General features: G+C 40.5%; 1 protein-coding gene across 6 annotated transcripts in view; it reads right to left on the bottom strand.

Annotated features, from left to right (window-relative positions):
• The window catches only part of RC3H1 (ring finger and CCCH-type domains 1), a 95,762-nt gene extending 74,436 nt beyond the window's left edge, over nt 1-21,326 (bottom strand). For all 6 annotated transcript variants that reach the window (XM_063648474.1, XM_063648476.1, XM_063648479.1 and 3 more), the window contains exon 1: nt 21,208-21,326. The gene's annotated coding sequence lies outside the window, so the exon portion shown is untranslated. The remainder of the gene's footprint in view (nt 1-21,207) is intronic.
• Between the last annotated feature and the right edge of the window lie 4,452 nt (nt 21,327-25,778).

The raw sequence follows: 25,778 nt of genomic DNA, 5'->3' as shown, positions 1-25,778 counted from the left end.
TCCAGGTTCAACTTATGCATTACATATAAATGTGCTACACTAAAGAGGGCATTAGCCCTCATTAATTATCAAAGAGGTGGCAGAATGATGTGACCAGACTCAAAGACATCACCTTTTTTTGTTTTTGTGTTTTTGAGACAGATTCTCATTCTGTTGCCCAGGCTGGAGTACAGTGGCACGATTTTGGCTCACTGCAACCTCCACCTCCTAGGTTCAAGCCATTCTCATGCAGAGTAGCTGGGATTACAGATGTGCACCACCATGCCTGGCCGATTTTTGTATTTTTAGTAGAGATGGGGTTTCGCCACGCTGGCCAGGTCTCAAACTCCTGGCCTCAAGTGATCAGCTTCAGCCTCCCAAAGTGCAGGGATTATATAGGCGTGAGCCACCACGCCCAGCCAAAAGCATCATCTTTAAAGGTAGTAGCAAGGAAAATTTACCAATTAAGAAAAAAGCAAAATGTTTCAATTTTTTCAGTTTTTGCATTAACACTCTGTTGAATATTACATACACTATACTATCAAGTAAATAAATTTATAATCACCAATTTAGTGTTAGTACAAACACTAAGGATGTAATAAAAACTGGTTACTAAGATCAGGAGTATTTTTAGTATACATTGAGCATTTCAGTTTACTCATTACTCTCAAAAAATTTTACAAAATAGTTTGTTTATTATCTTAACTGCTTTTAAATTAATCATAAATTTCTGAAACTGTTTTTTTGTTGGGGGCGGGGGAGGTAAAAGTTGACATCTCCTTCTTAATCAAGCTTCTTTTCTACATCAGAAAGATATTTCAGTCCCAAAATGAAAGATTCATGAATACATTTTGAAGATGAGGCCAAATATTTTAACAAGACTAAACAGTTTTCCAGGTCATCTTTTGAAATCAGTCCTCTTGCTGCAATAATGGTTCATTTTTATAAAGGAAGTTTACTCCTCTTGTCCAGTTATTTTGAGACACACAAACCTGACTGGCAAATAATCATGTGGGATGCAGGGACAAATAATCACAATGAAAAGAAAATCTAACCTATGCCTAATAAATTTATGTTTCAGGTTGTTAAATACTATCCTATAGAATCCTAAGGAATATGATGAAATTAAGACATTTTAGAGGGTGGCACTAATATTCTGTTTCTTCAACTTGTCCTTCATTACTAGTTCTTTCCCCACTGGCATGCTTAAATCTTTGTTCAGGAGCTGAAAGAAATTTGTCTCCAACTTGTCTCATCTAAAAAAGACTCATTCAATCCTTGTCCCTGTTTCCATCCACCACTATTGTGAAATAACTCTTAACAGGCACATTAAGAACCTTATGAAATTCAAGAGTCATATCTCAATTCTTATTTTACTTCTTTCTATATAGCACTTAATAATATTAAACAGTTACTCCTACAAAAGCTGCCCTTTTCTGGCTTCTATACAACATCCTGTCCAATGACTGGCAGGCCACTCCTTGCCCATATCTATTGAGGGCTTCTTCTCTATTCATCCTTGGAATAGTGTTGGTTCTTAGAATTCCTTCCCCAGTTCTCTTCCCTAGAAAGTTTCCCTGAGTAATTTCATCTGTTTTTATGTTTTCAACTACCAACTAGATCCTGCTGACTTCCAAATCTCTCTCTCAAGTTCAGACTTCTCTTCTGAGTGCCAGGGCCATATAACCAGTTGACTACTAAGTCATCCATGTTCATCTCCTCCCCACCAAACCTTTTGTTCTCTTTGTCAGGGACTGAGTGACATACCAATTACTGTGATAACAGCATGGGGAATTGCCAGGCACGGTGGCTTATGCCTGTAATCCCAACACTTTGGGAGGCTGAAGTGGAGGATTGCCTGAGGTCAGGAGTTCCAGACCAGCCTGGCCAACATGGTGAAACCCCGTCTCTACTAAAAATGCAAAAATTAGCCAGACGTGGTGGTGGGCACTTGTAATCCCAGCTACTCGGGAGGCTGAGGCAGGAGAATTGCTTGAACCCGGGAGGTGGAGGTTGCAGTGAGCCGAGATTGAGCCACTGCACTCCAGCCTGGGCAACAAGAGCAAGACTCCCATCACACACACACACACACACACACACACACACACACACACACACAAGCAAGACTCCCATCTCACACACACACACAAGCAAGACTCCCATCACACACACACACACACACACACACACACACACACAAAAAGTATGGGGAATCATCCTTGACTACTCTCTTTTCTCACACCCCTACCCATCAACTCATCAATCACCATGTACATATTATTTCTTTAATGTTTCTTAAAACCTTCTTATCCATTCCCAATACCAACATCTCTGACCTGGATCACTGTGACAATTTCTTAACTGGTATCCCTGGTAACAAACATCCCTAATACAGCAAAGCTAGGCTATAATAACTAGACTGTAAGTTCCTGAAAATCAGAGAATTTTTGTTTTTTTTTTTTTTTTTTTTGAGACGGAGTCTCTCTGTGTCCCCTAGGCTGGAGTGTAGTGGCACAATCTCAGCTCACTGCAAGCTCCACCTCGCGGGTTTCACGCCATTCTCCTGCCTCAGCCTCCCGAGTAGCTGGGACTACAGGAGCCCGCCACCACACCCTACTAATTTTTTGTATTTTTAGTAGAGACGGGGTTTTACCGTGTTAGCCAGGATGGTCTTGATCTCCTGATCTTGTGATCTGCCCACCTCGGCCTCCCAAAGTGCTGAGATTACAGGCACAAGCCATTGCGCCCGGCAATTCCCCATGCTTTTATCACAGTAACTGGTATGTCAGTCACTGAAGTTTTTTTTAATCTTTTACAATTATTAAATATATATTATATATCATATATAATTATATTATTAATTATTATATATTATTTATTTTTATTTTTATTTTTATTTTTTGAGACAGGGTCTTGCTCTGTCATCCAGACTGCAGTCAGCAGCACAATCACTGCTCACTGCAGCCTCAAGTCTCACCCTTCTGGGCTTAAGTGATCCTCTTACTTCAGCCTCCCAAGTAGCCAGGACTATAGGCGTGCACCAACACACCTGGTTAGTTTTTTAAAAATTTTTAGTAGAAATGAGATCTCACAATGTTGCCCAGGCCAGTCTCAAACTCCTGGGCTCAAGTGTTCTCCCATCTCAGCCTCCAAAATTGTTGAAGTTACAGGCGTGAGCCACTGTGCCTGGCCCTATTTTCTCTATGGTTTTAATACACAAATACATATGTTATCCTATATAGGTTAGCAAATCAATCAAGCTGGAGTATTTACGTGTTCTCTAAGAGAATGTCACTTGGCAGGGCCAGGGGCAGTGGCTCACACCTATAATCCAGGCACTCCGGGAGGCCGAGGCAGGTGGATCACCTGAGGTCAGGGGTTCGAGACCAGCCTGACCAACATGGTGGAACCCCATCTCTACTAAAAATACAAAAAAAAAAAAATTAGCTGGGCATAGTGGCAGGTGCCTGTAATCCCAGCTACTAGGGAGGCTGAGGCAGGAGAACTGCTTGAACCCAGGAGGCGGAGGTTGCAGTGAGCCGAGATCACAAAAGAGAGAAAAGAAAAACGTCTATCGGGCTAATGGGAAACTGCCAGGGAAGATAGGGTCTTACCATTCAGAGTAACATGCAAAGGCCCTAGGTTTCTTCCCCAACAGTTTCCCATTAGCCCAAAAGCTTTTTTTAGAGGGGGGTGGGCAGGGGGACAGGAGTCAGTTGACTTTCTATTAGAGAATACGTGAATACTCCAGCTTGATAGATTTGCTAACATATATAGGACAGCTTCCTAAGTATTAAAAACCATAGAGAAAATAGTGACATGGGGTCTATTTCCCCCATCCTTCAACCTGGGTGGCCCTGACTTACTTTCAACAGTCCCATGCAACAGAAGTGATGCTGGGAGAGTTTCAGAGCCTAGGTCTCAAGAGACTTTGCAGGAAGCTTGAACTAGCTTGTCTGAGGACAAGAGTACACGAAACAAAGAAGAGCTGTTTTATAACAGCTCAGATCCCTAAAACCAGTCCTAATTTGAGCTGTCAGATGATTGTAGCTACACAAGTGGCCTCAGGGGAGACTAGCAGAACTACCAAACTAAACTCAGTCCAAATTGCTGACTCACAGAATTGTAAGCGAATAAAATGGTTGTTTTAAGCAGCTAAATTTTGGAGTGGTTTGTTATTTAATAATAGATTATCTGGTGATTATATAATTAAGATAGTTTTACATATATAAATTTCATTATAGTCTTTTGAGAAAACATAATATTGACGTAGGAATTTGAAAGCTTCTCTCAATTGAATGATAACCTTTTAGACAGAACATAGCTCTAAAAATCACTGAGATACTGATGGACCTTCACAAACACAACATGCCTAAATTTGGCTCCTCAATCCTGCATCATAAATTATCAGTAACAGAAAAACAAAAGGATACATTTTCAAAGCACAACATGGGCAATGAATCCCTTTTGACTTAAAAATATGTACCATTTGTGCTTAATTTAAACCTATCTAAAATGTATCATAATCCAGCTCAACATACTTAAGCTGTGATCCATGCAACAGTCCTCTATGTTGATGTGCCAAAGTAGCATTATTAACTCTTAATACTGATAATGTTTCATGTGTTTCCAAGTTAGATGTTGTCAGTCCTTACTGGTGACAATCTAAAGACCATTCCTGGCCGGGCGCGGTGGCTCATGCCTGTAATCCCAGCACTTTGGAAGGCCAAGGCAGGTGGATCACCTGAGGTCAGGAGTTCGAGACCAACCTGGCCAACATGACAAAACCCCGTCTCTACTAAAAATACAGTAAGTAAGCCAGATGTGGTGGTGGGTGCCTGTAATCCCTGCTACTTGGGAGGCTGAGGCGGGAGAATTGCTTGAACCTAGGAGGCGGAGGTTGCAGTGACCTTAGATCACGCCACTGCACTCCAGCCTAGGGAACAAGAGTGAAACTCCATCTCAAAACAAATAAATAAATAAATAAAGACTGTTCTTTACCATCATCAGCTAAGGTTGGTCATCTTCAGCAAGTTATACTTTTTACCTACCTACAACTATCTTCATATACTCCCCAAATATTTTCTCTATCTTGAAACTGTAGGAGGAAAAGAAGGGCGTGTGGCTGCCAGTCACTATCTCATTTAATCTTTCCAACAACAACCTTCTGACATAGATATTATTACCTCTACTTTACTGATGAAGGAAGGAAAGAAAACTCAGTTACTCAGCTAACTTACTGATTTAGTCATAATTTGAACCCACATCTATCTGACTCCAAAACCTGTATTTTTTCCACTATAACACCATGCCTTCCAACTTTGAGCACTTGTAACTTTTTATTATACTTTTTAATAATTATTAGTCAGCCATAATTAAAGATATAAATTAAATGATGCCTGTTTTGGGTTTAATCTGAGCATGACTGGTTTTAAGTAGGAACTCTGGAACTGTATAAACCTACTTGCTTATTAAAAAGAAAAAATTAGGTTGCAGCAGCAACTACTGTATTTCTTTTGAAGAGAACCAAAAGGATAACTTTGTCTTGAAGATTTTGTTAAAATATTTCACTGAGAAATGAGAAGGGAAATAAAATAAAATGAATCATATATCTTCAGACACCTTACTGATATTTTAAGATGAAGTGTAACATACATACAGATCAAGAGTGTTTAGTTCAACGAATTGTCACAAAGTGAGCATACCTGCATACTTAAGACATACATTATCAGCATCTCAAAATGCCCCCTCACCATCCCTCCCAATGATTACTCCTTTATTCTTCCCCAAATATCACTACCATCCTAACTCCTAACACAATAGGTTAGTCTTGCCTGGTTTAAAATTCTATATAACAGGCCGGGCTCAGTGGCTCACGCCTGTAATCCTAGCACTTTGGGAGGCCAAGGCAGGCAGATCACGAGGTCAGGAGATCGAGACCATCCTGGCTAACACGGGGAAATACTGTCTCTACTAAAAATACAAAAAAATTAGCTGGGCATGCTGGTGGACGCCTGTAGTTCCAGCTACTCGGGAGGCTGAGGCAGGAGAATGGCGTGAACCCGGGAGGCGGAGCTTGCAGTGAGCCGAGATCACACCACTGCACTCCAGCCTGGGCGACAAAGCGAGACTCCATCTCAAAAAAAAATCTATATAACGGAATCATCAGTATGTATTCTTTTGTACCTGGTTCTTTCACGCAATGTTGTTGTTGTTGTTGTTATTATTTGAGTCAGGGTCTTGCTTTATCACCGAGGCTGGAGTGCAGTGGCATGATCATGGCTCACTGCAGCCTCGAACTCCTGGGTTCAAACGACCCTCCCACCTCCGTCTCCTGAGGAGCTGGGACTATGAGCATGGGCCACCATGCCTGGCTACTTTTTACAATTTTTGTAGATATGGGCTATATTGCCCAGGCTGGTCTTAAACTCCTGACCTCAAGTGATCCTCCTACCTCAGCCTCCCAGATCAGTAGGATGTCAGGTGTGAGCCACTGCGTCCGGCCCACACAATATTATTTTTGTTAGATTTTTTTTCCCAGCATTTACTACATTTTAAACTGTTACAAAGCACTCCAGTTAAAATGATCACAGTTAGGAAGCTACCCTTTATGAACTTATTTTTGGAGCAATGATGACTTGTAGATTTTGAATGCAGCAGATTTATCATGCTGAACTGGAAGGAACAAAAATGGGTGTCAATAAAAAAGTAGACAAAAATCTCCTCTTTACTCAAGAAAACAGTGTATGCATCACACAGCATATGTGTCACACACTAAGTCTCTTATTACTTGCTTCTTGCTCCTATTACTTGCTTCTATTTCTTTTTCCCTATGATCCTGTGCTTTAGACTTCCTTGTGGCATTTGGTGGCTGCCATCATGTTCTGACTAATTCTAGAAACATGTAGATGTATTCACAACAGGTACATATCTAATTATATATTCTGACCTAGAAATTTTATTTGCATTAAAAACCTAGTATATTTAATAATAATAATAGCAATAACATCAATATTTTTAAAATGTATTTCCCCATAATCTCTTAGGTCTTAAGGACATTTCATTACTTTGTTTTGTTTTGAAATATGCCTCCTAGAATTCAAACTATTTCCAGAAAACAATGTCACAGAGACTTTTAATTGCAGATACTTGAAAAACAGTGCTTAGAAAAGAAGAAAGAAGGAAGCAGAAGCAGCAGCAGAGGAAGAAGCAGAAGAGGGGAAGGGAGGAGGAGGAAGAGAAGGAGGAAGAGGAGGAGCTGATTCATTTACCATTTTAGAATTATTTCTCAACTACTATTGCAAAATATAAGCAAAATTCCATTTTGAAGGGTTTAAAAGAATGAAAAAATTGCTACATGAACTCCAAACACAGAATCCTATAGCCACAATGTATCTTGTTTATACTGTATTATTATTTTATCTTTCTATAAAGTGGTTTGAAACAGGAAATAAATTGTAAAAGGGGATGTTCTGGCTGGGTGCGGTGGCTCACACCTGTAATCCCGCACTTTGGGAGGCCAAGGCCAGCAGATCACCTGAGGTCAGGAGTTTGAGACCAGCCTGGCCAACATGGCGAAACCCCATCTCTACTAAAAACACAAAAATTAGCCAGGCATGGTGGCGGGCGCCTGTAATCCCAGCTACCTGAGAGGCTGAGGTAGGAGAATCACTCAAACCCAGGAGGTGGAGGTTGCAGTGAGCCAAGATTGCACCACTGCACTCCAGCCTGGGCAACAGAGTGAGACTTTGTCTGAAAAAAAAAAGATGTTTTGCTGATTCCCAAGTAGTTGCGAATGATAGAGAACCTACTGACTGGCTGCTGCTGTATCAGAATCAAATATGACACTTCCTCCAAAATATGTAATGATGATTTTTCAGGGATTAAATTCATGCTTAGGTTTGTATAGTGTGCATGTTATAGAGAAGAGGAAATGAAAGGTTGAGATAAGTCTAACCACTGTGGATTGCACAATAAACAGATAAGTCTATTTACTGCTCGGTAAAAACAGGGACCCTGCTTAAGAATATAGTTTGTCCTACTCTTCCTCCAACCCTGAACCTTCTCCCCATTTCTATATAGGCATTAATATATGAATTCCTTCAGAGAAGGCCTTCCCTGATCACCTTATTTCAAATAGATGCCCCAATCTCAATCCCTCCCCAGCCCTCTGCTGTCCAACCACACGTTAAACTGCATGCTTCCCATCTCTTTCCTGATTAATTTTTCTCAACAATACTTCTCATCCAACATCTATGTTTTATATTTATTTTGTTACAGCGTATACCCACCACTACTGAAATATTAGCTCCTTAAAAGTGGGCCAGGCATGGTGGCTCATGTCTGTAATCCCAGCATTTTGGGAGGCCAAGGCGGGTAGATCACTTGAGGTTAGAAGTTCAAGACCAGCCCAGCCAACATGGTGAACCCGTCTCTACTAAAAACACAAAAAATTAGCTGGGTATGGTGGCACACGTCTGTAGTCCCAGCTACTTGGAAGGCTGAGGCACGAGAATCACTTGAACCCGGGAGGCAGAGGTTGCAGTGAGCCGAGATCGTGCCACTGCACTATAGCCTGGGCCACAGAACAAGACTCAGTCTCAAAAACAAACAAACAGATTTTTGTTTCTATATTTAACTATTTTTGAGTACACTCTATGTGCCAGGAAGTCTTTTATGTGGATCACATGCATACACTTCATCCTCGCAATGAGCCTATTTGGTCTCATTATTAATTTTAGGGCCGAGAACACTGTAACAGAGATGTTAGGTAATATGCTGGTCACTTGGCAACTAAATTCATTCTTATTTTTGAGCTGGTGATTCCTTCTGTAATCTTTCTTTAGTGATACCACTAGACAATGTACATTTCTGGTAATCATGCCTGATGTCCTCACTTTTTCCTTCCATTAAAAAAAAACTTCCATAAATATACATACCTACTGTGTACCCACAAAAATTAAAAATAAGTAAAATGATAATAATAAGTTACCTCTTGTATCTATAATTTCCTTTTCATCTCCACTTTCTTGATTGAGGCCCTTAGTCATTCATTCAAAAACTACTTATTGAGCATCTACTATGTGCCAGTGTCCCAGAAACTGATATAGTCCTGAATGAAATAAAGTCCTTGCCCTCATACAGAATACAGTCTCATCACCTAGATCACACAACAACCTTTTTTTTCTTTTTTTAATTTTTGAGACAAGGTCTCACTCTGTCACCCAGGCTAGAATGCAGTAGCATGATCAGAGCTCACCATAGCCTCAACCTCCCAAGCTCAAGCAATCCTCCCACCTCAGTCTCCCCAGTAGCTGGACTACAGGCATGCACCACCATGTCTGGCTGTTTTTTCAATTTTTTTTATAGATGGGGTCTCACAATATTGCCCAGGCTGGTTGCAAACTCCTAGACTCAAGCGATCCTCCTGCCTTGGCCTCCCAAAGTGCTGGTATTGTGAGCCATCACACCTGACCACACAGCAACCGTTTAACGGATCTCTGTCCTCAGGATAGTTCTTGCCTTCCTCTACCTTCCTCACAGCTGATAGTCACTTACCTACATCAAATTCTTCCATGACAACTCAATTTTTAAAAAGGATGATACACTTGAACAGAAAAGGATATTCAAATGGCAATAAGCATAGAATATGTTCACTGAGGAGCAATTACTCATGAGGGGAAGAAGGTACTTAAAGCTTTTCATCTTAAAACTCTGGGTACAATGGATTAATTAATGAATGTCAATCATGGGGGAATAGGTGCTACCACTTCGTTATTTATGGATGCCTTTGTAAGAATATTATCTGTACTAGCCTTATGATATTCTAATTACTCACGTGCATTTAAAGAGATTTACCATCCTATTTTCTATTCTAAGAATTTTCTTACTTCAAAACCCATCAAATTCTATTTTATAGTGATAGAATAAACTGGAAGAGTCTTTTGTGCCCTCATGGGCAGGTTTTCATCAACCGCAGACCTACAAAATAAGACATTTCTGAAAAAACTAACTCAGATAATGAATAAATCCAAAGAATCCATAACTCAAAAAAAAAACACTATATGAAGAGTCTTACATTTACTTTTTAAAGTTTTTGATAAACTTAATGAGAGGCTAGATTCAAGCAAAGAAGATTGACAGTTTTAACTAAAACCATTCAAAAACTGCTATCAATGAGGTAATTAATGTAAAAATTGACATATAAAATATGGGTTTTAAAAGTAGTAATTACAGGGAAAGCATTTCTAAATGAAAGCTGAAATCCAGGTGTTTTTTTTTTCAAGTACAGTACTTGAATGTAGAAGACTACTACTCTTTAAAAGAGTCTCCACAAAAATGGACTTTTGAGCCAGTGTAACCAGTATACAGAAAAGTCAAATCAAGACCATAAGCAGTACGATTATTTTTAGTCAAGGACTAAGCAGAGGGACAGCTTACCGCAAAAGAAAATTAAGAGACTGGTATGAGGACCTCCATTTTTCAAGCTGTGAAAATTTTTAACATGATGAGTTTAGGAAGATGCAAGTTCATATAGTAACCAATTTGGGCTCTACAGATCAAAGTGTAGTTTGAATAGAATCCAAAGGTAAATTATGGCCAATAAAGGATTTAGGATGTCAGTAATGTTCAGTTTAATTCTATTCACCTTTAACAACCAATTCGTATTAGCATTGAAAATTAGTTTTTTTCATCTAAAATGGGTCACAGCCAGGCACGGTAGCTCATGACTAATCCCAGCAGTTTGGGAGACTGAGGCAGACAGATAGCTTGAGCCCAGAAGTTTGAGACCAGCCTGGGCAACACAGCGAGACGCCGTCTCTACAAAAAATACAAAAATTAGCAGGGTGTGCTGGCATGCACCTGTAGTCCCAGCTACCAGGTGGGGATGAGGTGGCAGGGGTGGCCTGAGGTGAGTGGATCACTTGAGCCTGGGAGGTCAAGGCTGCAGTGAGCCCTGATCCCTCCACTGCACTCTAGCCTGGGCAACAGAGTGAGACTCTGTCTCATAAAATAAAATAGGTAACATATGAAGGGACAAATATTTTTCCATCGAGAGAATCAGCTATTTAGCTGATTAGGATAAATTTCCTCATTTTAGTTTCTAATTGTTTAAAGAATTATAAATAATATGTTTATGAAATCTATAGCTATAGCTTCTATAGATTTAACTTATAAAGATATTTTAAGTCACATAATACATAATCAGTCTCCAAAACCCTCTTCAAAATAACTTCTAAAAGTAGCCCCAACTAGTGGTGATCCCAAGAAAGAACTAGGGCCGGGCACGGTGGCTCACGCCTGTACTCCCAGCACTTTGGGAGGCCGAGGTGGGCAGATCACGAGGTCAGGAGATCGAGACAATCCTGGCTAACACGATGAAATACTGTCTCTACTACAAATACAAAAAAATTAGCTGGGTGTGGTGGCGGGCGCCTGGAGTCCCAGCTACTCGGGAGGCTGAGGCAGGAGAATGGCGTGGACCTGGGAGGCAGAGCTTGCAGTGAGCCAAGATCACGCCACTGCACTCCAGCCTGGGCAACAAGAGTAAGACTCTGTCTCAAGAAAAAAAAAAAAAGAAAAGAAAAGAAAACAAAGAACTAGAATAAGGAGCTCTAGATTCTAATACCAACTCTGCCATTTATTAGTGCTGAGATCTGCACACCTCTGCTAAATATTCAAAAGGGTTAGAGGAAAATAAAAAACAAAAAGATGACTCCAGATTTTAAGGACAAAAAGGATCAGACTATTATAGAACACTGCCACATAAAATAAAATTTTTTAAAAAATGAAGGATCAAAAACAAAATAAAATTATAGAAAATTAAAAAAAAAGAAGAGCAGACTAAAAAGAGATGATGCTGTGATGGAAAACCTAGGAAACCATACTATAATGGACAACATTTGAAAAGGATGGTTCTTTGGGGGAGTAAAGGATTTTAAATATCCAATTGAGGGTTGCTGATAGTACAAGCAACAAAACAAAATAGATAATGCATTGAAAATGTAGGCTTGAGGAAAAATTGAGATCATATAAACAGGAAAGTTCTCCATGAGAGTGAATGGAAGTGGAGAATTGAACCTTGGGGGAATCATATAGATCAGTGCTTTCCAATATGGTAGCCACTAGGTACATGTGGCTATTGAGCTCTTGAAATGTGCTGGTGAGACGGAGGAATTAGATTTTAAATTTTAAATAAAATTTAAATGTATCCATACAATGGAATATTATTATTATTATATATATATTTTTTTGAGACACAGTCTCACTCTGTCGCCAGGCTGGAGTGTAGTGGCGTGATCTCAGCTCACTGCAACCTCCGCCACCCGGGTTCAAGCGATTCTCCTGCCTCAGCCTCCCAAGCAGCTGGGACTACAGGCGCACACCACCACGTGTGGCTAATTTTTGTATTTTTAGTACAGACGGGGTTTCACCATGTTGGCCAGGATGGTCTTGATCTCCTGACCTCGTGATCCTTGGCCACCCAAAGTGCTAGGATTACAGGTGTGAGCCACCGTGCCCAGCCACAATGGAATATTATTAAGCGGTAAAAATAAATAAACTGTGAAGCCATGAAAAGACATGAAGAGGGCCAGGCGCGGTGGCTCATGCCTATAATCCCAGTACTTTTGGGAGGCCAAGGCAGGAGCGCTGCCTGAGCCCAGGAGTTCAAGACCAATCTCTATTTTAAACAAAAACAAAAGAAGAAGATATTGACGAAGGGACCTAAATGCATATTGTTAAGTGAAGATGCCAGTCTGAAAGGACTATATACTATGATTCCAACCACATGATATTGTGGAAAGGAAAAACTATGACTGTAAAAAGATCAGTGGTAGCCAGGGGTTCAGAGGGACGAGGCAGAGATGAGTAAGTGGAACATGGGATATTTTTAGGTCAGAGAAACCATTCTGCACGATTCTAGAATAGTGGATATATAATGTTATGCATTTGGCAAAACCCATAGAACTCTCCAACACAAAGGGTAAATCCTAATGTGAACTATGGACTTTAGTTAATAATGTATCAACACTGGTTCATCAATGATAACCAACACACCACACTAATGCAAGATACTAACAGAGGAAACTGTGGGGGACAGTATAGATGGGAACTGTGTATTTTTTTGTGCAATTTTTCTGTAAATCCAAAACTGTTCTAAAAAAATAGTATCTTTCAAAAAACTCAGATTTACATAGCCACATATATAGTTAGTGGCCAGTATTGAACAACATAGGCCCATATAAATAGACTGATGTGGGAAGAAAATGAGAACGGTATATGAAGAATTACTTCATTTCTGACTACCACTCCTAAAAGTACACATACAGTTAACCCTAAACTATATAAGGTTTTATATGTAGCTTCTATATTAACATTTTACAGTAGAACTTGATCAAAAATATTCTGGATGAATATCTTTCTAATTTTTGTTAAACAGAATTTAAGGAGGAAAATAACATTTATTAAAGGTGTCAGGTACTATACTAAAGACATTATCATTTACATTTCCAAACAACCTTTAGAGAAAAGTATTACCATTTCTGTTTTTGGAGATGAGGAATTACAAAGCTTAAGTCATAAAAGGTGAGAACCTAGATATACTGGACTCCAAAGTACATGTTCTTTTTTTTTTTTTAGCAAAGTCTATATTCTAATATACACCACTCTACTGTATATATGTTTATGATTCCCAAAATTACAAACATAATTTTCCCACAATGACGTTTCCATCAGGAGCAATACTTTATATATAACACAATATAACAGTTAATGATATACTCAGAGGCTAACGAGGTGTTGTATAGGTAACTGCTGTCCCTATTTTAAACAGCCTCAGGCTAATGTGACTTTTTTCCTGCCACCCAGCTGGCCCTCCATCCTACCTATATGGCTCTACTCCAACATCTAATTTGCACCTTTTAATCTGCTGTGGGAATGAGAAAATAGATAATCAAATTCCTTGAATTATGTACAAAGCAAGAGAACTTCTAAACCAATGTGTTAGTGCAGATGATTTAGTTCATTAATTTTTCTGACAATTACAGGCCTTTTTTTTTTTTTTTTTTTTTTTGGCCTACTTCTTAATCTAAACTGAGACCTGGACAAATTAAATACTGTTCTAGATTTGCGGCTGCCTAGTTAGAGATGGGGATGGACAGCAGGTGGGTGTGAGTATAAAAGAACAGTAACAGGGAAAAAAATTAAAAAAATAAAAAATAAATACTGTTCTATAATAAAGCTAAGAATTTAGTGATTCTGTTTCATTCAAAAGTTTTCCACTACACTTTCTTTTTTTTTTTTTTTTTTGAGACAAGTCTCGCTCTGTCACCCAGGCTGGAGTGCAGTGGCATGATCTCAGCTCACTGCAACCTCCTCCACCTCCTGGGTTCAAGCAGTTCTCTGCCTCAGCCTCCTGAGTGGCTGGGATTACGGGTGCCTGACACCAAGCCCGGCTAATTTTTTTGTATTTTTAGTAGAGATGGGGTTTCACCATCTTGGCCAGGCTGGTCTTCGACTCCTGACCTCGTGATCTACCCGCCTCAGCCTCCCAAAGTTCTGGGATTACAGGCGTGATCCACCGCACCTGGCCTCACATTTTTCATATATATATGTTTTAATACAGATGGGGTCTCACTATGTTAGCCAGGCTGGTCTGGAACTCTTGGCCTCAAGTGATCCTGCCACCTCGGCCTCCCAAAGTGGTGGGATTACAGGTATGAGTCACCGCCTCCTAGCCTATCCCATATTTTTCATGGATATAGCTCTAAACATCACCTCATTTAAAGACATTATTTTTATTTTTGTATTTGTTGACACTATCTACTTCAAGATAAAAGTTCAGCCGGGTGCAGTGGCTCATGTCTATAATCCCAGCACTCTGGAAGGCTGTGGCGGGTAGATCACCTGAGCTCAGGAGTTCAAGACCAGCCTGCCCAACACGGTGAAATCTCGTCTCTACTGAAAATACAAAATTTGGCCGGGCATGGTGGCGTGAGTCTGTAATCCCAGCTACTTGGGAGGCTGAGACACAAGAATTGCTTGAACCCAGGAGGCAGAGGTTGTAGTGAGCCAAGATCATGCCATTGCACTCCAGCCTGGGTGACAGAGCAAGACTCCGTCTCGAAAAAAAAAAAGTTATTTTTATAATTTAAATGTATTCATTGAGTACATTAGCTTTCCACTAAATGTTACTCTAAAAAATTAATGAGGCATATATAAAAACACAGAAACATGTATTTACAAAAAGCTGACATTTTCCTGAAAAAAATTACAGAAAACCAGAAATTTTACTGCAGAGTTCTAAATATTCTGATATAATCCTTTTCCTTATCTTTTTTTAAGTTTTCTTTTTTTTTTTTTTTTTTTTTGAGGTGGGGTTTCACTCTATTGCCCAGGCTGGTCTGGAACTCCTGGCTTCATAAGATCCTCCTGCCTTGGCCTCCCAAAGTGCTAGGATTACAGGCTTGAGCCACTGCACTCAACTTAAGTTGTTCTTATAACTAAATTACAATTATGTATATTAATAAAATTTTCCTTAAGGAGCGGAGATTAATAACAAAATTTAAAATTATTTTTTTCTACTTAGATCTCCTATAACCCCAATAGAAATATTTACTAAGAACATAAAGTGACTTTTGTTTCTGAAAAATTTTAAGATTTCAATTCAATTAGATAAAGTACCATTTTGAATTTAACATAACGATATATTTCCAAAGCCCCAAATGGAAATGTCAATCTTAGCAGTAACTCTAAAGTCCAAGTTTATTACTCTTTATTCTAGAAAGAAAAAAAAAAACCTAATTTTGTCTCCCTCAGTCAGCCAATTAAAACAATCCAAAAAAGCTTACTAAACAACTGCCTTTGTAACAGTGTTCATGTTTTTAGAGGTGATCAGGTATAGGGCCAAGATCAAGGTTTCTAACACTTATTCAACAAGGGATTAAAAGCAGAGTGTCAGGCAAATCAAAACTCTAAATATTCTCAAAGATTAGCTGAATAAAATAGTCATAAAGTTAGATTCACAGGGATCAAAGAGCTTCAACCTAATTCTAAAAATCATTTCCCAGTGTAACTTCAAATAAATCCTTTGTGAATATTCCTAGTTTCTTCTATACATTAAGAAAACCTAAAAGGCAAACAAGTTCTAGATAGGAGACTAAGTATTAGTTGTTCACATTTGTATAGAACATTAAATTTTAGTTCTTATAACCCAATGAAGAAATACAAATGACTCTAAGAGTTTGAGCAAAACCCTCTGGGGTGATCAAAACAAAACTGCAAACTTCTATGATTCTCAACTTTTCTTCCACAAAGAGTCCTTGGCAGCATGTCTACTGTACTTAGAGAAGCATGCAAAGAATTAGGTGGTTTTTTATTCCTAACAATCACATCCCAAAGTTTTTTCTGCAATTTCAATTGTACAGAGTAGTCTTCCTCGAAGTTGGCTCAAATTAGAGACAGAAAGCAGAATGGCTTTTGCTAGGGATTAGGGAAGAGGGGAATACAGAGTAACTGCTTAATGGGTACAGTGTTTCCTTTTGGGGTAATGAACATGTTTTGGAATTAGAGCTGGTGGTTGAACAACACTGTGAATGTACAAAGTGCTACCTAAACTGTTTACTTTAAAATGGTTAATTTTATGTTATGTGACTTAACCTCAATAAAAAAATTATGTTAATCTGTAGATAAAACTGATCCCTTTAGAACTCTTTTCTTCCTCAAAAAAAACCAAAAAAAACCAAAAAAAACAAAACTGCTACCATGTTCAAATGCTATTTAGATCTTGGAAATTTTTTAGATAAAATGCAATTATAAGTTAAATTATTACCACATGTGCACAGTAATAATCAGTGAAGGTATACCAGTGTCAGTTTAAAACATTGCTATGCCTGTAATCTCAGCACTTTGGGAGGCAGAGGTGGGAGGATCACTTGCGCCCAGGAGTTTGAGACCACCCTGGGCAACATAGCAAAATGCCATCTCTATAAAAATAATAAAAATAAAAAAAAGTAGCCAGTAAGGCAGGAATATCACTTAAAACAAGGAGTTTGAGGCTGAAGTGAGCTATGATAATGCCACTGCACTCCAGCCTGGGTGACAGACCATGAATGACTCTGTCATTCATTCATACATATATATATATAGCATTGCTAAAATGCTTGATAATTGTCAAAAGAATATTGCTCTGACATACATCTGTAAATAAGTAAGGTGACTTTAAATTTGAGGAAAATTCTTTCCCCAAGCCTCAATCAGGAAAACATTATAAACTAATAAGAAGTATCTAATAAACAAAAAGTAAACAAGAATATTATATAAGAAATAAACAGGCACAATCCTGACCAAAAATGGACAGAAATAAATATGCTAAAGTTAACTGTCTTGGGGATGTAGGGCAACATTACTTCAGATTGGTAAATGTCACACTTTAAAAATAGAAGGAATCTACCTTAAGAAACTCTGTAGTAAGAAAAACTCCTTTGTATAAATGCCTGACAAAATTAATCTTTTATCATAACCTCTAAAGCTAGTCCAAATCCAGCCTAGATTCCAGAATTACGCAAAAGAAAAAATCTTGGAGACGGTTCTGGGAAAAAGCTGACTGAAATCTGTGACTGTTTTGATACAGGCCAATCTGAGAATTTTAATCCCTCTGAACCCAATCCTGAAGAATACCTGAACCCTGAGCACAGACAGGGCCAAAGCTAAACCAGGTCAGAATACCCTGCCAAGGAACATCCTGATCCGAGGTGTTCACCAAACAGGGATCATTTATCAGGTTATTCTTCACTTTGTTGGATGCTGACCATTTTCAAGATATATACAAGAGTGGACTGATTAGACCCATCAAAATCCACTTCAAGCCCTAAGATCTGGAGATGAAAAATACTGCAGAATTCTAAATTATCTATGGCTTAAAGAAAAAAAATTATAAATTAAGAACTTCAAATATTAGCTGACCCAACTTTAACATCATTGAATATCTTTAATTATTTAAAAAAATTTATAAAGTATTTCAAAGGCACAATTTAGTAATTGCCTATATAACAAATTAACCATGAAAACAATTACAGCAGTATGATAAATCTGTCCTATGTAAACAGTATGAGTTTTTATATTTTATAGCATTCAGATATGCTAAAAACAAAAGTTTAAGTGTTTCTTTTGTGATTCACATGAACAAATACTTTCTTGGTCTTACAAGTAGATATCTGACAGGATACAAATAATGATAATAGGGTAAGTTCACAGGCAAAAAAAGGAATCTGTCAACACAGAAGATGCTTCAAAGTTTAACTGTGACACATGTGGTAGTGGCAAAGAATCTAATTTGTGTCACAAGACCTGGGTCTGAGTAAGCTCTTTTACCTATTAATTATGTGATCTTTTTGCTGGTTACGTAGCTACTCTTAGCTTCAGATTCTTCATATGAAAAAATGAGGACAACAGAACTAATACTGCAGCATAATGAGGAAGCTTAAATATTTTTATTCATTCAACAAATATGTTCTGAAAGGCGTTGTGTACAAAATTACCCTTTTTAATTTCTTCAAATAAATCAAGCATATATTAACTTTTAATATTACCAAGAAAATATAAATCTAATTCTTAAGCTCTGGTTCCAAAACTTCTTAGAAGTAAATTTTTATTACCTGAGAAAATGTGAACTTAAGTAATAAGTATTGATACTGAAGACGGGACGGTTGAGGGATCATATCTTAAAACTGTTTTGACACAAAATAAATAAAAACAATTCCCTAAATTTTTTTTCTATTAAACAGAAATACGGACCCAGACTAAGCCCATAAATTACTGGGTCAATAACCAATCTGAAATACAAAACCTTATCACTTAAAAATATTTATTTTCAGGAAAATGATATTAAATATGAGGTAAATCTGCCCTTGACATAACACGGTGACATTTTTTTCATAACACAGCACATGAACCACTTAAAACTTACAACCTATGAATTACTACTATTGTTCTAATAGGTTTAGGGCCACACATAAATTTAAGTATCATTGTAACACAGACTTTACTTGGAATCTGTGCTGACCTAACAAAATTTAGCACAGAAAAAAAAAAATCACAGATTTGAGCACCTGAAAAACGCTGTCCTTTCTGAAATATCTGCAAAAAAGTCACAGCATCAGGAGCCATAGAAAGTTGTTATTTCTCCATCATTCAAAAAATCAAACATCTCCAACATTATTTATGCTAAGCATAAAATGAAGGTCAATATTGATATTCATTCACTATACTTCAAATCCTAAACAAGATAATTCAACCTTTATGTTTATTCAATTGCTAGTCTATTCAGTACCAACTGTTGTGGAAGAACTAAGAACTAGACTAGTGCTCCTTATAATGTTTTTAATTATAACAGACTTGGCCCAATTCTACTTAGAAATTTACCCTTAGAAGAAGTGAAAGATATTAACTGGCATCTTTTCAGCAAAGGTCAGTGCTGAAAAGAACACAACCTATAACCCTTAGGCCTTGCAGTTGAATGTTAACAAGTGAAAAGCAATCTCCTTGGATGTATCCAAGTAATTTTAATATAAATTTCTGCATACATAGGTAGAAAGTACTTTAGAAATAAATCCACCTTTTCCCTCACTTGTAAGAAAATGTGGTAGAAACCTTGAAAAATTAAGTTTAAGGCTGAGCGAGGAGGCTCACGCCTGTAATCCTAGCACTTTGGGAGGCGGAGGAGGGCAGATGACTTGAGGTCAGGAGTTCCAGACCAGCCTGGCCAACATGGTGAAACCCCGTCCCTACCAAAAATACAAAAATCAGCCGGGCGTGGTGGCGGGCACCTGTAATCCCAGTTACTCTGAATGGTGAGGCAGGAGAATCGCTTGAATCCGGGAAGTGGAGGCTGCAGTGAGCCGAGATTGTGCCACTGCACTCCAGCCTGGGTGACAGAGCAAGACTCCGTCGCAAAATAAAACAAGAACAAACAAAAACGAAATCAAATTTCAAACTCAGAGAAAAGACTGGTCTTGAACAGTTTCAGGAAAAACTACTGAAACACGAGACAAGGCACTAGAAGCTCTACGGCCGGAGATGAACCACCTCTGTCTCCTTTAAAAGTGCTTCCTGAGGTCCACTTTATGCTAGTTAATGTTGCTTCTTATACTGCACGTTAGTAATTGAAAACGCCTAGCTGGAATAAAAGTCCTCTTTAAACATTACAGTTTGTCTCCGCGTTGCCAGTAAGTGTTTGTTTCCAGTTTCATAGGCTATTCTGGTATGTCAAGAGTTGTATTATTACTGTTCCAAAAGAACCCTTGTTTCAATCCACTCTCACCTGGGACGCGGGCATAACTGATGTTTACAGAACCGATGCTTAGAGATGTTTAGAGAGGCGCATCCCTTACCACTCCATCCTTTATCGATAACCACATTTTGTATGTTTTTGTTGCATTTGTTTTTTTGTTTTGTTTTGTTTTGTTTTTTAAAGACACCTGCACACACACAATTTTCCCATCGCCAGCAGGGAGAAGACTACCAGGCTAGATCTCCAGGGGCTTCAGGGAAACAGACACCGTGAAATCCACTTAGCCAAAGAAGGGGAGCGCTTCAGGGGCTGGGGGAGGAAGCAGCCCTGAGGTGCTGGGAGGCCGAGGCGGCGCCTGTTTACAGACGCCTTCGCCCTCCCCCACCCCCACAGACGAGGGGTCCAAAAAGCAGTTCCCGTGCGCACTCCCCGCCTGGCCCAGGCCCTGGGAGTACCAGAGGAGCCAGGGAGCCCTTTCGCCCCCTCCCTCTCGTCCGAGCCTCCCTTCGCCCCCCTCTCGGCCTACCTACCCCGACAGGCCCTCCAGGCGGCATGCAGAGGCCTGAGGCCTAAAGGACGCCGGCCACTGACAAGCCCCAGAGCAGCCGGCGGGGGCCCTGAGGAGCCTGGGGCCGGCCAGGCGGCCGCTGCCGCGGAGGAGCAGAGGGCGGGCGAGGACAAACCCTTCACGACCACAGCTGCCTATTGTTCCCGACTGAGGCCCCGGCCGCGGCAGCCCCGCTCCCCAAGTCGCCGCCCGCCGCTCGCTCACCGCGCTGGTCCGAGCAGCAGCTCCTCTCAGCTCCGAGTCCCCGCGGCCGTCGCCACCGCCGCGGCAGCCGCCGCCGCCGCCGAGGCCACCGTTGACTCTGATTCTGTCCCAGGCCGCCGGGCCACGGCTGCCGCCGCCACCGCCAGCACCGCCTCCGGCCTCCCACCTGCTGCTGCTGAGGCTGCTCCTGCAGCAGGGGCCATCTTGTTGCTCGGCCTCCTCTTCCTCCTCCTCGTCCTCCGCCGCCCAGTCGCTCGTTGTCCTCGTCCCCTTCCTCTTCCTCAGGCTCCGGCCCGCCCCGGAGACTGGGGCGGAGACGAGGGCGAGGATCCTCCCTCAGGAGGCGGGGCGGGCGGAGGGGCGGGGCGGGCGCGGGAGCAAAGCTCTGAGTCACCGGCCACCAACGCCCAGAGGGAGACCGGCGACGCTCTCCGCCACGACCCAAAGTCTCACACGCCCTGAGCAGAGGAACCGGTCCCTCCGTCCGGCCTGCCCTCCCACACCGGCGCCTTTGGGCTCAGCGGGCCAGTGGCCAGATGGCGAGAGTAAATTGGGGGAATTTCTGTCGTTTCCATCGAACCCCACACTACGTCTACTCTTTTGGCTTTCTCAGCCGTTGTCCCCCAACTCTTGTTTCTTTTTCACGTCTTGTCCCCCACCCCATTTTTCTTCTTCCATATTATCCAGGTTCTGGATCTCATCAGCTTTGTCCTCGTCCCCCCTCTCGGAGTTCAGCCTCCTAAGGCTGTGAAACAGCCCAAAGGCCCGGACACGCTACTCCAAAACGTCTCTCCTGGGTTGTGTGAACAATAAGAGCTATTTGGGGACGACAGGAAAAGATATGGCCCATAGAAGAGCTCCTGAAATCTAACCTTGCGACTCTTTAAAAGTTTCTTGTCCCTTGTGGAAAAGGTGCCGTTTTGGTTTTGGGTAATGGGAGGTCCCTTCAGACAACTCATTTTAGCCAAACCCTCGCTTTTGAGAAGGGGAAGAAATGGGATTATTGTAACACCATACAGTGCTAATTTCAAAATAAATCATCTAGAATAGAGGAGAGAGAGAGTCCCCAAATAAACAACCATTTCATACTCTCTACTCGGCGCTATCACCTTTTTCGCTTCAAGACTTGACCAAGAGAGCAGAGATTATGTTTTTCTGTCCTTTCTTCACTGTTTACATCACAGTACCCCAAGAGAAGCACTTCTGCCTTTAACTTGATACACTGGAATCGCTATCACAGATAGTGTTTTTGTATTATTTTTAAGAAATATCACACACCTTCCTAAACTCTTGGCAGAGAAGAATTCTTTTTAGTTGTTAACACCCTCCTGCTACTGAGATCTCAGCTTCTGTTTAGAAGACCTATTGATGTCTTTCTACTGATTGGAATTTGCTGCCTTTGAACTGGATTTAATCTGTAATCGTCTTTTCAGCCTACTAAATAGTAACCCCAGTCCTACAGAGAGTGAATTTCTAGCTACCACAGGGGGATTTAGGTTAGCATATGCCAATCTAAAGGGATCTCTTAAAGCCTTTCCCTCCTCAGACCAGGCCTCTGTACCCTGCTGGGAAAAACAGATTAATCTGCTCCTCCTGCTTTTCCTCCTCCTCCCTTCTTCTCACTCCTAGGGAACCTTCCACAACAGAAGGTTTTAGCGACTGTTGCTAGGCAAACATGCCAACTTCCTTGTTTAGGTGAAGCAAGTAACTCAACTTCCATTGCAAGTAACCTAGATAATGTAATTTCTTTGAACTATTAATAGTTGTACCACAGTTGGTAAGGCTCCTTAAAGGTTCCCTTAAGCAATATGATTTTTAAGTTGTTTATTTTTATCTCGTCAATATTTCAATTAAAAATACGTTAAAGGCCAAATAGATGCAGTGGCTCACGCCTGTAATCCCAACATTTTAGGAGGCTGACAGGGGCGGATCACCTGAGGTCGGGAGCCTGACCAAAGTGGAGAAACCCCATCTCTACTAAAAATACAAAAATTAGCCAGGTGTGGTAGCGTGCACCTATAGTCCTAGCTACTCGGGAGGCTGAGGCAGGAGAATCACTTGAACCTGGGAGGTGGAGGTTGTAGTGAGCCGAGATCGCACCATTGCACTCCAGTCTGGGCAAACAGAGCTAAACTCTCTCAAAAAAAAAAAAAAAGTTAAAAATAAGAGGCGCTTCCCCAAACCCAAATTCATTTTAGTGATATAAAGACGCATTTGACGGAAAAAGAAGAGCAGCTTTGAAGAAAACACTTATGCTTACAATAAAAAAATAAAAAAAAATCTGTGAGAAGTCACATGTTTTCAACTCCCCAGTCAGACTAGAAGTATAAGATATAGGGGTTAAGGCCGGGAGCGGTGGCTCACGCCTGTAATCCCAGCACTTTGGGAGGCCGAGGCGGGCAGATCACGAGGTCAGGAGATGGAGACTATTCTGGCCAACATGGGGAAACCCCGTCTCTACCAAAAATACAAAAATTAGCTGGGTGTGGTGGCGTGCGCCTATAGTCATAGCTACTCGGGAGGCAGAGGCAGGAGAATCACTTGAACCTGGGAGGCGGAGGCTGCAGTGAGCCAAGATTGTACCACTACACTCCAGCCTGGAGGACAGCGAGACTCGGTCTTGGCCAGGCATTGTGGCCCACGCCTGTAATCCCAGCACTTTGGGAGGCTGAGGAGGGTGGCTCTCCTGAGGTCAGGAGTTCAAGACCAGCTTGGCCAACATGGTGAAACCCCATCTCTACTAAAAATACAAAAGAATTAGCTGGGCATGGTGGCAGGCATCTGTAATCCCATCTACTAGGGAGGCTGAGGCACGAGTATCCTTTGAACCTGGAAGGTGGAGGTTGCAGTGAGCTGAGATTGTGCCATTGCACTCCAGCCATGAACGAAACTCCGTCTCAAAAAACACCAAAAATTAGCTGGGCATGGTGGTGCACGCTTGTAATCCCAGGTACTTGGGAGGCTGAGGCAGGAGAATTGCTTGAACCCGGTAGGCGGAGGTTACAGTGAGCTGAGATCACACCACTGCACTCCAGCCTGGCGACAGAGCAAGACTCCATCTCAAAAAAAAAAAAAAAAAAAAAGATACAGAGGAGGATAATTTATCTCTTGAAACTGAGTCTATTTAAAATAAAGATAATATGAATATTCAGCAAGGGGGAAAAAGATATTCTGGGTTTTATTCCTAAATTAACAATTATTTGAAAATTTAACTAGGGAAATAAGCTCTTTTTAAAAATTTTATTTAAAATGTTTTTACTCTTGTTAGAGTATTGAGATTAGTTGTGAATTAATACAAATAAGATTAAATGAGGCCGAGCATGGTGGCTCATGCCTGTAATCCTAGCATTTTAGGAGGCTGAGGCAGGAGGATTGCTTGAGGCCAAGAGTTCAAGACCACCTGGCCAACATAGCGAGACTTTGTCTCTACTTAATTAAAAAAGAAAATTTATAAAAGATTAATGACGCCAGGCGAGGTGGCTCACGCCTGTAATACAAGAACTTTGGGAGGCCGAGGCAGGCAGATCACCTTAGGCCAGGAGTTCGAGACCAGCCTGGCCAACATGGCAAAGCCCTATCTCTACTAAAAATACAAAAATTGGCTGGATATGGTGGCACATGCCTGTAATCCCAGCTACTTGGGAGGCTGAGGCAGGAGAATTGCTTGAACCCGGGAGACAAAGGTTGCAGTGAGCCGAGATCACGCCACTGCACTCCAGCCTGGGTGACAGAGCAAGACTCTGTCTCAAAAAAAAAAAGATTAATGAGACATTATGTTGAAATTTAAATTATATATATTTAAACCTCAGAACTCTTAAAATTTGTTTTAATCCACTGAAACTCGTATTAATACACTGAAATAGTGTTTGAGAAGTGTCTTGAGCTTAGATTATATGTTAATTAAGAGTATATTACTTAAGATAAACAGCTTATATGTTTCATAGCCATTTGTGCTCAGAAATCACTATTTTGCTCACACCTGTAATCTCAGCACTTTGGGAGGCTGAGGTGGGCGGATCACTTTGAGCTCAGTTGTTCCAGACCAGCCTGAGCAACATGGCAAAACCCCATCTCTACAAAAAGTACAAAAATTAGCTGGGTATTGGTGGCTCGTGCCTGTAGTCCCAGCTACTCAGCTACTCAGAAGGTTGAGGTGGAAAAATCAGTTGAGCCTGGGAAGCAGAGGTTATAGCAAATGGAAATCATGCCACTGCGCTCCAGCCTGGGCTACAGAGTGGGACCCTGTCTCACAAAAAAAAAAAAAAAAATCACTATTTTGTAGCTTCAAGACAACTTAAACAAATTGTTTTATCTCATATTTTGTTAATAATTCTGATGTGGAATACCCAGAAATTTAGACTCCGCCCTGGCTTCCACTACTGATATACTATGAAAATCAAATGAGTCATTTCATATAAAATATCAGCACATGGCATATAGTAAGTACTCAATTTTTTTCAAATTCATTTTGTGCATGTGTTATTATAGTCTTCTGTTTCTTAATCAGTCAGATAAGAATGACAAGTCATCAAATACATTTTTGCTCTTTGCATGAACCCTAAAAAAAGATTAATGCAACTTTTCAGATCATACACAAATCAGTTAAAATAATGCCTTATGTTTTCAATATATATTCTAATATGCCTGTACTGTATTTTCCGATATGCCTGTACTATATTGTTTGTTCCTCTGATTTTTTTTTTTTTTTTTTTTTTTGAGACGGAGTCTTACTCTGTC

This window comes from Pongo pygmaeus, chromosome 1 (assembly GCF_028885625.2).
Source record: "Pongo pygmaeus isolate AG05252 chromosome 1, NHGRI_mPonPyg2-v2.0_pri, whole genome shotgun sequence".
Lineage (NCBI taxonomy): Eukaryota > Metazoa > Chordata > Mammalia > Primates > Hominidae > Pongo > Pongo pygmaeus.
This window is presented reverse-complemented; position numbering and strand designations above follow the sequence as displayed.